Source organism: Pleurodeles waltl, chromosome 4_2, assembly GCF_031143425.1.
Source record: "Pleurodeles waltl isolate 20211129_DDA chromosome 4_2, aPleWal1.hap1.20221129, whole genome shotgun sequence".
NCBI lineage: Eukaryota > Metazoa > Chordata > Amphibia > Caudata > Salamandridae > Pleurodeles > Pleurodeles waltl.
This window is the reverse complement of record NC_090443.1, coordinates 837389847-837402322: the sequence shown is the minus strand read 5'-3', so window position 1 is coordinate 837402322 and position 12476 is coordinate 837389847. Positions and strand designations below refer to the sequence as shown.

Genomic DNA, 12476 nt, shown 5'->3' with positions numbered 1-12476 from the left:
TTAGATTATTAGAACTACCAGAGTAGAGGTTATTTGCTTATCACCTTTCGTCTGGAGGGGGCCATGTAAGGAAATGATTCTTTTTGAATTGTCACCCCCAAGTTTTTGACCAATGCTTCTGATTTGTTTTTGACTTTGAGGGTGCACTGAGGCCTGCCAACAAGACCTCAGTGCCAGTACCCTGATCCCAAAACATGTCTGTTACATTGGCTATTCCATATTGGCATAGGCTAACATACCTGTAAGTCCCTAAAATATGGTACCCCGGGTATCCAGAGCCTGTAACTTAGAGAATCACCCCAGACTGCAGCACTGGTTGTGCCACCCTGAGTGTGACAAAAGTGAAACAAGTCTTCCAGTGTGCCATTCAAGACTGGATGAGCTGTTTCAAACTGCTAGCCCGACTTTGTCATATAAAGCCATGGAAAAGTAAAATCTCCTGAAACCTGTGTAAGTCAAGCCATGCCAAGCGTATTGAGCCCTAAGACAGGGTACAGCATATTTCATGGGCAGAACATGTATCTTTCGTTTTCTGGCAGTAAACATGCAGAACTATTGTTTTTACTGTGAAAAGACATGGTCGTCCCATGGTTACACACTGACCCCCCAGATGTGCTAATTCCTGAATGGTGCGACCAAAGTTCATACTACATGGTACCAAACAACTCATTGCATTAAGACCGACTTGATTCTCATGTTGAAATTAATAAAAACAGTTACAGAGTGTAACTTTTACAAAGTTGCCACTTTGTTGCCTTCAATCTCCTGAGCCCATGATAGTTACACAAGGTGTCTGAACTTGAGACAACTTTCTGCCCTCCTAGGGAGACGTGACAGCGCCTCCCAGGAAAGGAGCCAGTAATGCCTGAACTGGAGAGATGTGTTACCTTCCTCTTGCAGTAAGCCACACAGGTGTTGGTCCAAGAAGCCACCTTTGAAGAGCAAATGGTTAACACTTGGATGAGGGGCAGCCCCATTGCTTAAGCAGAGGAGCTGGCACACGGGAAGGTGAGGGGAAACCTGTTGTCAAACCATTTTCTCAGGGGTGTTTAGTCACCTTAGTAACTGTGCTTCTGGGTTGGGCTAGGAAGCTCTGGATACCAAAAGAGGGGTTCTGCCATGTTGCGAGTGGGCCGAATGGTCCATCTTGGGATTGCCAGATGCTACGCTTCACAGTAAGTGCTTGTCAAGAGGGAGGGAACCTAGTAGCCCATTCACAACTGACCGCGTCTACAATGAGGGCACTTTTGAACATAAATAGGGAACCCCTGGCACCCAGAACTCAGGCCTTGTCTGGACTGGAAGGAGGACTGCCCTGCTGCACCGCGGAACCAGAACCCGTGAAGAGAGGCTGCACCGGTGAGGACTGCTCCAGTTGAACCTGGTGGCTAGAAAAAGAGAGGCACTGAGCTTGTCGCTTCCTGCTCATGGAGAAGTTGCTTCCAAAGTCCAGCCAAGTAAAGAGGTTCCAAGGGTCAGTTGCCTGACCTCCTGTTCACAGAGCAAGGCCACAACAGCTGAGAAGACTTCTGTTGCAAGCTGGTAGCCCAGAATCTTCAAATCACTGCCTACCACTGCAGTGCAGCACCAGCTACCAGTACCACTTGCTCAAAGTTGCACCCACGTTTGCTGAGCCTGGGAGAGTCATTGGAGTACAGCTTGGTCACCCAGAAGCTGGAGTTTGTCGCCTAAAGTTACTCTAAGTGACCTCAATACAACTAGCCCAACTTTCTTGTGAATAGGTTTCTAAGTGTCAAATTTGGTGAATTTGCCAATGCTTGTCACAGTTGAGTGGAATGCTTATATTTACTATACCTTGTAAATTCCATATCTCCAGACTTCTCCGGTGGATCTTTTTGTTGTGATGTCTAAAAGTACATACAAATACAGTCTATTTTTATATTTTTATAAATTGATGTTGGATTTCTTGAGTGTTTTATTGATTTGTTCAATATTTTTGATGTTGTATAAATACTTTACACTTGTTGCTATGTGTAAGCCTTGTTGATCAGAACCACAACCACAACCACCCTGGGTTGAGCTGAAGGTTTGACGAACGAAACCTACTGGTCCTAAAGGGGTTGGTAATTGTATTACATATTGAGGTTTCACAACCACACCATATAATAAACCCCATTTCCTCACATGCATCAATTCTGATGGATATTTCTACCTGCTGATTGCTCACCTATAGAATAATCTACAGAAGTAGACATTTTCCCCATATTCCAGGCTAGTAAGCCTGTGTTTCTTGTATGCTTCTGTGTTTAATGGGTGTCTGTTCTCCGTTTAAAATTGCCATAGACATGTTTACAAGGGCTAACATTTGTCCTAATGAAAGCCTTAGGACCCTTAGTTGGTTACTGTCTGAGGGCTAAAACATATTGACAAGTGAATAGGGTAATCATCCCCATTTTTTCCCCATGTTATAGTTTTTAACCATAGCTGAGCAACCATAAACAAAAGGGAAACCTGGATTGCTTAAGGTATTTTTATTCTCTAAGACCTCAGGTGCTAATAGCTATTATTCAAAGTGCTCCCTGAAATATGGTCGAGACCTAATGAGGAAGCCTGCCACTACTATAGTGGGTAATGGTCTTTTTAAATAAATAATCATATTCCTTGAGCAGACGTTGAGCAATTAGGTTTGCCTGACGTAGGACAGTGGGTGAGGATACCTTTTTGTGTACATTATAAATAATCTTAGGTGTCAGACTGGATCTGAAAACTTCAAAGCTCTCACATCGCTTGTAGGGGGCTCTGGCTTCATATAGACGATGAAAGTAGTGTCACATGACATCAATGAAGGCTTATAGTACCCACCCCACCCCAACAGCATCAGTTCCCTTTTTTCCACGCCTTCAATATGGATGCAGTGCTCACTCGCTCTTGAGAGTCGTGAATGTTTTCTTCACAGAAAATTACTTCATTGCTGTGCCATGTCACACCCAGAAACATACAGGCTTTAAGCTCTTTAAGGACTGTGAAGGACAGATGTCCATCATGGACCTCCATACCATTTGTGATGCTTGGGATCGGACCCCAATTCTGCAACTCATGTCTCAGCATGCACCCCAAGGCCATAAAGGAGCATGAGGTCAAGCTGTTCATGGACCAAGCCCATCATGACAGGCAAAGTAAACAGCAGTCAAGACCCCAATCCAAATCCCCCACCTCCCATTCATCAGGCACAAAGAAAAAGTGGCACAGACAGCACAATAGCCATGGAAGATGTAAGTTTCCAGACATCCCATGTCTCCCACAGGATCTTCTTTCTCTGAGCCAGAGTTGCTCTTAGTGGAGCTGACTGATACTGCTCCTGGTGGCACCTGTTCCTCAGCCGGACCTCACTTTGGGGATGATTACATCAGTGCTGACACCTTTCTGCCAAACACTATCGGCACCAGCACCTTCCATTCTGGATCCTTTAACGCTGGCCTCTCTATGTTTTCTGGAGTTTTGGTGCCGGGCTCAGGCCTGGCTGCATTTCTGAACACGATGATCAAGATTTTGGCCAGGGCCTTGAATCCCTCAGGTGTACCTATAGGACAGAGGGAACCAATTGGACTCCCCCCTTGTGCATGTCTACTGCGCAGGACTTATGGCTTCTTCACCATCCCAGCCTTCACGCCACTATGCAACTACAATCCACCACCACTGGTTTTGTGCCCCGCACAGACACACTCCATCACCTTCGGAGCTATACTTGGATCCAGCTGTGCCACATTCTCTACCCATGGAATCTCCTCACAAAAGATCTAGAAAGGAAACATAAAGACTTAAAAAAGAGGAACAGTAACCAGAGAATCCATGACCTCTTCAAATCCCACTCTGACCCTCTCAACCTTTATGGCGCTGATGATGGTGGTATAGAGAGCCATTAGACATGCCAGATTTATTCTCTAATAGTGGGTTAGACACTTCAGAGGTGGACATGGGCTTTCCAGGCAGACCTCCACCCCCTGAAATAGTTTCGCTTCACTCAGTGGTTAGGAAAGCTGCAGAGGTTTTGATGTTGTGGTTACTGTCATTTGATGTTAACTCCAAAGTCCTCACAGAGGTGCTGCTCCCCACGATTGCCCTTCAGTGGGGCCTTGGTGGAGCTCGTCTTGACGGCCTCGGAGAACCCTCTTCAGCTCCAGCTGTCAACAGATTCGCAGCCAGACTCTTTCGCCCAGCTTCAGAATACACAACTTTTCAGCGTACCATTCCCAGGAGAGCCTGGTAATCCAAGCTTCGGCTTCCTCAGGCCAGTTGCAGGAATCATTCCACACAGTCTGGTCAGACAGAGTCGAAACGTTTGGATGCATGGGGGGTCCTGGATACTGCTGACTCCATGGCATTTGCGATTGGCATTTTGATATCTATCCACCACCATGTCTGACTTAGGTTGTGAGGATTCTCTAGCAATGTACAGGCTAATCTTGTTTGACCTACCTTTTGATGAGATCCGTTTGTTTGGCGATAAAGAGGGTGGTGATCTAGAGAGGTTCAAAGATAGCAGGGTGACTCTCGCTACCTCGACCTTCAGCAGCCTCAACCCTAGAGCAACTACAGATAGTTTTGTCACTTGTTGAGGACTCTCTAGGGGTTTCTCCTTTCAGCAGCAACAACCTTATTAGACACAAGGTCAACCACTCATTACCCTGTTGGTCCATCATCATAAAGGTAGAGGCAGAGAAAAAGGCAGCAGATTCCACCACAAGCATTGCTCCTCCTCTTTGTGTTCCTTGTGCCCTAGTAGACCGACAATCTGCAGCCGATCTTGCACCTCAAGGAGTTGAACTTCTTCCTCAAAAAGGAAATGTTCAAGATGCTGACCCCAGCCTACGTGGAAGCTAGAGGCTGGAAGGTGTCTTGAGAGCTGCAGGATGCTTATTTCCACATCCCCATCTTACGGTTTCATCAGAAGTTCTACACTTTACCATTTTGCAGTGCTACATTTGGCTTAACTTCTGCAACTTGCATCTTCACCAATGTGATGGCAGTATTTAAAGCCCATCTCAGACGGCCGGACATCCCTATTTTCCCGCACCTGGATGACTGGCTGATCAAAACCGGGTCACCATAGGTTGTGTCTTGCCATCTGCAGCTAACACTATCCCTACTGTTCGACCTGGGATTTGCCATCAACGGACCTAAATTACACTGAGGCCCTCCGGGTAACTCCAGATTATAGGTTTGGTACTGGACACTACCTTTCTCTGTGCCTTTCCTTCATGTCAGACAATTAGCGGATGTCCAGGAAATGGTACTTTGCTTTGAACAAGGCACTAGAGTTCCAGTCCCGGGGATCCTGAGATTCCTAGGTTTGCTAGCTGACTGCATTCTCCTAGTTGCACATGCACGTTGGCACATGCAGTCCCTCCAGTGGTGCCTCCACAGGTCGTGGCTACAGTACGGTCGATAATTGTCTGACTCCAATCGTGATCACCCTCAGTGCTGCGGTGAAAGTGGCTTGGTGGGTGATTGAGGCGAACCTCAGCTGCGTGTTGGCCTTCAGTCCCCTTCAGCCATGACTACAGTAGTGACAGAAGCCTCCACCTTAGGGTGGGGAGCCCACCTGCGGATCTGGAGATTAGAGGCCTCTAGTTTGCAGAACAACAGGTTCTTCACAGCAACTTGTGCACCCATCAATCCAGGGTCAGTCCACACAGATCCTGATGGACAATATGACAGCAATGTGGTGCATCAACAAGCCAGAGGGAGCAGGCTCTCCCCTCCTTTGTCTGGAAGTGTTGAGACTGTTTTCTTTGCATACTGCCAAGGGATCTGATTAACCGCCAGTCACCTTGTGGAGTTTCTGAATGTCAGAGCTAACCTGAGCTGGCTTTATCTTGCCAAACACGAGTGGGGAGACCGAAGTTAGTCCAGGACAACTTCACCCAGTGGGGCACTTTTCAGGTACACTTGTTTGTCTCCTCAAACAAAGCTCAATGCCAGCAGTTATGTGCCCTCTAGTATCCATTGAAGGAACGTTGGTGGGTGAAGGGGCGGCTTTTCATTTGAAATGGAATTTTCACCTGCACTTCTTGTTTTTCCCATACTATTGACTCCTCTGGCTTTGAAAAAGATACGTCATGACCGGGCCCAAGCAATTCTCATTGCACAGATTTGCCAAGGAGGGTGTGGTATGCAGACCATTGATGCTTCTCCACATGTCCACTACTCAGCTGCCTTTCAGACCAGACCTCCTATCCCTGTCAAAGAGAATAGTACTGTGCCCCAGCCTCCAACGACCCCACCTATATGCCTGGAGACTGAGCTGTGACGTTTGAGTTTCTTTCAGCTACTACAGGAGGTGGTTGACATAATTCTTACGGCATGTCACCCCCTACAAATTTTATTTTCTCTGACAGATGGAATAGCTTTGTTGAATGATACATTGACATCAACATAGACCCTTTTTAAGACCAAGTTATCACAGATTCTACAATTTGCACTTTTCTTTGCCTAGAAAGGGACTGCCAGGGGACACTGTCTGTGGCTTTAGCTGCATTGTTAGTGTTTCTGTATATGCCAGACCATCTGTCCCTCTGCAAATCCTTCACTGTGATATATGTTTTGAAGGGATTGACAAATCTATACCCTTCTACCGAATTTCCTGTTTCTTAGTCCAACCACAATTTAGTGTTAAGTTGTATGATGGGGACTTCACTTGAGGCCCTGCACAGTTGCCTTTAAAAATAGTTTTCTTAGTTATGATAACCTCAGCCAGATGGATGAATGAGTTGCAAGCTCTTAGTTCTTTTCTACCGTTCACATACTTTTATCCTGACAAGTTGGTGTTGAGAACCAGGGCTGCTTTCCTGCCTTAGGTAGTAACTCCATTCCACTTGAGTCAGTGCATCACTCTCCTGACCTTTTAGCCCTGGCCCGCCCCACAAAGGAAGAGGGGTGTTTGCATAGATTTGGATCCTAGGTGGGCGGTCAACTTCCTGGACTGCACCAAGGACACACAGCTTGACGACCAGATCTTCGTAGAGTACTTTGGTGCATAGACGGGCAAAGTGGTGCAGAAGAGGATTCTTTCAAGGTGACTCATCTGCTGCATTAAGACTTGCTATGCTCTGCCGAAGTAAGAACCACCAGATGAATTCATGGCTGATTCTACCATGGCCAAAGCCACCACTTCTACCCTTGCAAGGGGTGTTCCATCTGCAGCAGGCTGCAAGATAGCCATGTGGGTGTCTGCACATATTTGCATTACTGTCTGGATTCTGAGGTGATTAGAAATGATCATTTTACCAGATCTGTCTCGCAGAATTTCCTGGAATAACCATCCATCAACCCTCCTCCTAGGTGAGCATGGCTGTGAAATGTATTCTGCATGAGGTAGAAGTATTCATCAGAAGAAAAATGTACTTACCTGCAGTAACGATCTTTCTGGTGGATACTCAATCTACTTGCAGATTCCTCACTGATCCGCTTGCCTCACAGTTTGATGAATAGTTATATGTAAAGTTAATAATATGCCAAATATGCATGTATTTTGGCACTGCACTGCCCTATTGATGTCAGTCTGCCCTTTCACCTCGAAGACTGGGAAAGTGGACGGAAACTGATGAAGTTTTGCCAGGATGGGCAGTGTATGGTTTTATGGGCGAGCGCAAAGCGCTCCGTCCATAAAGTAATCTCTCTTTGTGCTTCAAACCACACCCAGGTCACATCAGTCTCTTTCATTGGTTCCTGTCCTTGCTCTTTAAAATCTGCTTGCTTTCATTTGTGAAAGGCATGCATACATCATGCCTTTTCTGGTGTTTAACCTGCCTACACAGCACCGGTAAACTACTAGAAACATACGAGGCTCGATGTTTTGAGCCTGGTTTCTGGACTACTTTATCTGCTAATTTTCCCCGCTGCACGATCACGCTGGGGTTTACATAGTGCGATCGCGCTCCGTTTTTCGTTTTCAATTTCAGGGCGATCGCGCTGCATTTTACATAGCGCGATCACGCTGTGTTTTTTTTCTTTTAATTTGTGTGACAAGATAAGTTAGGTGTAAGGAAATGCCTCCTTGGCATGGTTACCCCCTGACTTTTTGCCTTTGCTGATACCAAGTTACGATTTGAAAGTGTGCTGGGACCCTGCTAACCAGGCCCCAGCACAAGTGTTCTTTCCCTAAACTCTACCTTTGTCTTCACAATTGGCACAACCCTGGCACTCAGGTAAGTCCCTTGTAACTGGTACCCCTGGTAACAAGGGCCCTGATGCCAGGGAAGGTCTCTAAGGGCTGCAGCATGTCTTATGCCACCCTAGGGACCCCTCACTCAGCACATACACACTGCTTGCCAGCTTGTGTGTGCTGGTGGCGAGAAAATGACTAAGTCGACATGGCACTCCTCTCAGAGTGCCATGCCAACCTCACACTGCCTGTGGCATAGGTAAGTCACCCCTCTAGCAAGCCTTACAGCCCTAAGGCAGGGTGCACTATACCACAGGTGAGGGCATAAGTGCATGAGCACTATGCCCCTACAGTGTCTAAGCAAAACCTTAGACATTGTAAGTGCAGGGTAGCCATAAGAGTATATGGTCTGGGAGTATATGGTCTGTCAAACACGAACTCCACAGCACCATAATGGCTACACTGAAAACTGGGAAGTTTGGTATCAAACTTCTCAGCACAATAAATGCACACTGATACCAGTGTGCACTTTACTGTAAAATCCACCGAGGGCATCTTAGAGATTCCCCCTGAAAACATACCCGACTTCCAGTGTGGGCTGACTAGTTTTTGCCAGCCTGCCACACACCAGACATGTTGCTGGCCACATAGGGAGAGTGCCTTTGTCACTCTGTGGCCGGGAACAAAGCCTGTACTGGGTAGAGGTGCTTCTCACCTCCCCCTGCAGGAGCTGTAACACCTGTTGGTGAGCCTCAAAGGCTCACCCCCTTTGTTACAGCGCCACAGGGAATCCCAGCTAGTGGAGATGCCCGCCACTCCGGCCACTGCCCCCACTTTTGGCGGCAAGGCTGGAGGAGATAATGAGGAAAACAAGGAGGAGTCACCCCCCAGTCAGGACAGCCCCTAACGTGTCCTGAGATGAGGTGACTCTTACTTTTAGAAATCCTCCATCTTGTAGAAGGAGGATTCCCCCAATAGGATTAGGGATGTGCCCCCCTCCCCACAGGGAGGAGGCATAAAGAGGGTGTAGCCACCCTCAGGGCCAGAAGCCATTGGCTACTGCCCTCCTAGACCTAAACACCCCCCTAAATTCAGTATTTAGGGGCTCCCAGAACTGAGGAAGATAGATTCCTGCAACCTAAAGAAGAAGGACTGCTGACCTGAAGCCCTGCAGTGAAGACGGAGACGACAACTGATTTGGTCCCAGCCCCACCGGCCTGTCTCCCTACTTTGAAGAAAACTGCAACAGTGACGCATCCAACAGGGTCCAGCAACCTCTGAAGCCTCAGAAGACTACCCTGCATCTACAGGACCAAGAAGCTCCCGAGAACAGCGGCCCTGTTCAAGAAACTGCAACTTTCCGCAACAAAGAAGCAACTGTAAAGACCCCACGTTTCCTGCCAGAAGCGTGAGACTTTCCACTCTGCACCCGACGCCCCCGGCTCGACCTGTGGAAAACTAACACTACAGGGAGGACTCCCCAGCGACTGCGAGCCCATTAGTAGCCAGAGTTGACCCCCCTGAGCCCCCACAGCGACGCCTGCAGAGGAAATCCAGAGGCTCCCCCTGACTGCGACTGCCTGTAACAAGGAACCCGACACCTGGAACCAGCACTGCACCCGCAGCTCCCAGGACCTGATGGAACCGAACTCCAGTGCAGGAGCAACCCCCAGGCGACCCTCTGCCTAGCCCAGGTGGTGGCTACCCCGATGAGTCCCCCCCTGTGCCTGCCTGCATCGTTGAAGAGACCCCCGGGTCTCCCCATTGATTCCTTTCTGAAACCCGACGCCTGTTTACACTCTGCAACCGGCCGCCCCTGTGCCACTGAGGGTGTACTCTCTGTGCCTGCTTGTGTCCCCCCTGGTACCCTACAAAACCCCCCTGGTCTGCCCTCCGAGGACGCGGGTACTTACCTGCTGGCAGACTGGAACCGGGGCACCCCTATTTCCATTGAAGCCTATGTGTTTTGGGCACCACTTTGACCTCTGCACCTGACCGGCCCTGAGCTGCTGGTGTGGTAACTTTGGGGTTGCCTTGAACCCCCAACGGTGGGCTACCTTGGACCCATCTTTGAAACCCGTAAGTGTTTTACTTACCTGTGAACTTAACCAATACTTACCTCCCCCAGGAACTGTTGATTTTTGCAGTGTCCACTTTTAAAATAGCTTATTGCCATTTTTGTCAAAACTGTACATGCTATTGTGATTATTCAAAGTTCCTAGAATACCTGAGTGAAATACCTTTCATTTGAAGCATTACTTGTAAATCTTGAACCTGTGGTTCTTAAAATAAACTAAGAAAATATATTTTTCTATATAAAAACCTATTGGCCTGGAGTAAGTCTTTGAGTGTGTGTTCCTCATTTATTGCCTGTGTGTGTACAACAAATGCTTAACACTATCCTCTGATAAGCCTACTGCTGATCCACACTACCACAAAATAGAGCATTAGAATTATCTCTTTTTGCCACTTTCTTACCTCTAAGGGGAACCCTTGGACTCTGTGCACACTATTTCTTACTTTGAAATAGTATATACAGAGACAACTTCCTACATTAGGTAAGGAGTTTACAATGCAAATAGCTCCAACTCGAGCAAATGCAAGCCCCGTTGCACTGAAAATGCTTGTTAGTGATGTCATCTGATGCTATGTTATTCGTGAATATGAAGCCAGCGCCGCCCTGCTTGTAACGTAAGATCTTTAACGTTTCCGGAACCGGTCTAAAGCATGGGATTATTGTACAGGTGAGAAATCTGCAGGTAGATAGAGACTCCCCTAGAAAGTTAGAAGGTATGACAGACCTCTGATTTAATTACTCTTGCTGTCCTCCTTAGGTGATTAGTTTCCCTTACTCACCTGAACGACGTGTGATGTATTGCCCCCTAGACTTGTTCTTGTTTTCCCCCAAATTCATTGTCGTCCTTATTCTTTGGAATAGAAGACTATATTATATGCTAGAGCTTTCCAGTGTACATTCATGATCATAAACACAATACATCCTGACATTGTTTTCTGAAATTGTACATTGTGCGATATATGTGGCTTGTGCTTTCTGACTTTACCGTGCTTTCCTTTTGCTGCTACTGCAAGCCCATATACATCACTGGCTGCGCGCTGTATTAGTGCATCTCGCATAACATACTAAAACCTTTTGGTGCAGCTCGCAACGTCTAAACTTACAGATGTGACTGTCCCTTCTTTACAGACGAACAGTATGATGGAAAGGCTCAGCACTAAATAATCTCTGTGAAGTAGGATTTCAATGTAAAGGTGAACTTGCTGACAGTTGATATTCCCTATTTAGAAAGTCCTGAGAACTCTCATAATGATAATAAACTCAGGAGTGTTTGCACTCTTGATTATGTAAAACAGTATAGTGAAAACATTTACGTTCGTATTTATTCATTGCAAGAAAAAGACGGCATCGCAAATTACAAGTTAATGTGTGCGGAGAAAGAGATCATTAAGGAGTCACAACTGAAACAGCAGTGTGCATTTCAATCTAATATACGAACGTGGGAGGCACGCAGAAGCCTGGAATCATGAGCTATGATTATCAGCGAGCCAATAAGATTCCTAACGACTACTTGCAAACTTTGGAAATGGCAGGCTTAAGTACCTCCCGTAAATTTTCAAACACAAGCAAAGTAAGGGATCCTGATTTCTGTATTATTATGTACTTCTGTAGAGTTGTTTTGGAATTCTTCACGACCTTTCCTTAAGAAAAAAAACTGGGACAAATGGTGCCTTTTGCGACCCAATTTCACCATAAATTGGTGAAAATTCTGCAAGTTATAAAAGGCACAAAATCGTGTTCCAGGTAAGTCTTCCACCCCCCCCCCCCCATCCCCGCCCCCCCAAAAAAATGAAAAATATGATAGAAAGTTAATTTTCCAGTACAAGTTCTTTATAACTGATTTGCCAGCCATATGAGAGTGAAACTACTTGCTGAGTCAAGGTGGAAAAAATCAAACCTTACACAAAGTTCTCAATTGCAGCCAACAGGCAACAGTATTGCTACGGCTAAATTACACAGATATCAGAATCCGGCAGCAGACAGGTTTCTTCAGTTTTACATGCTCAAGCATCGGCAGCATTTGGAATAATGGTAGCTTTAGGAGTGTTGGTATCTGCCTTCAAAAAAGTCATAAAATATCAGTCAATACGGTAAGTACTATCTGGCCCGAAGGGGCAAGAAACAACATAAAGTCCTGAATGCAGCATGCCCTCAGTTATAAACTTTATATCTTTCAGAAATGCAATAAATGTGTCTGATATATTTTATGTTTCTGGTGAAACCAAGCATTTAACCATGAAATACAAAAAATAGTCCCCACAAAGCAACTTAGAC

General features: G+C 46.4%; 1 protein-coding gene across 1 annotated transcript in view; it reads left to right on the top strand.

Annotated features, from left to right (window-relative positions):
- Positions 1-12476, top strand: part of HOOK1 (hook microtubule tethering protein 1) — a 921358-nt gene that overhangs the window by 756959 nt on the left and 151923 nt on the right. The window lies entirely within an intron of this gene.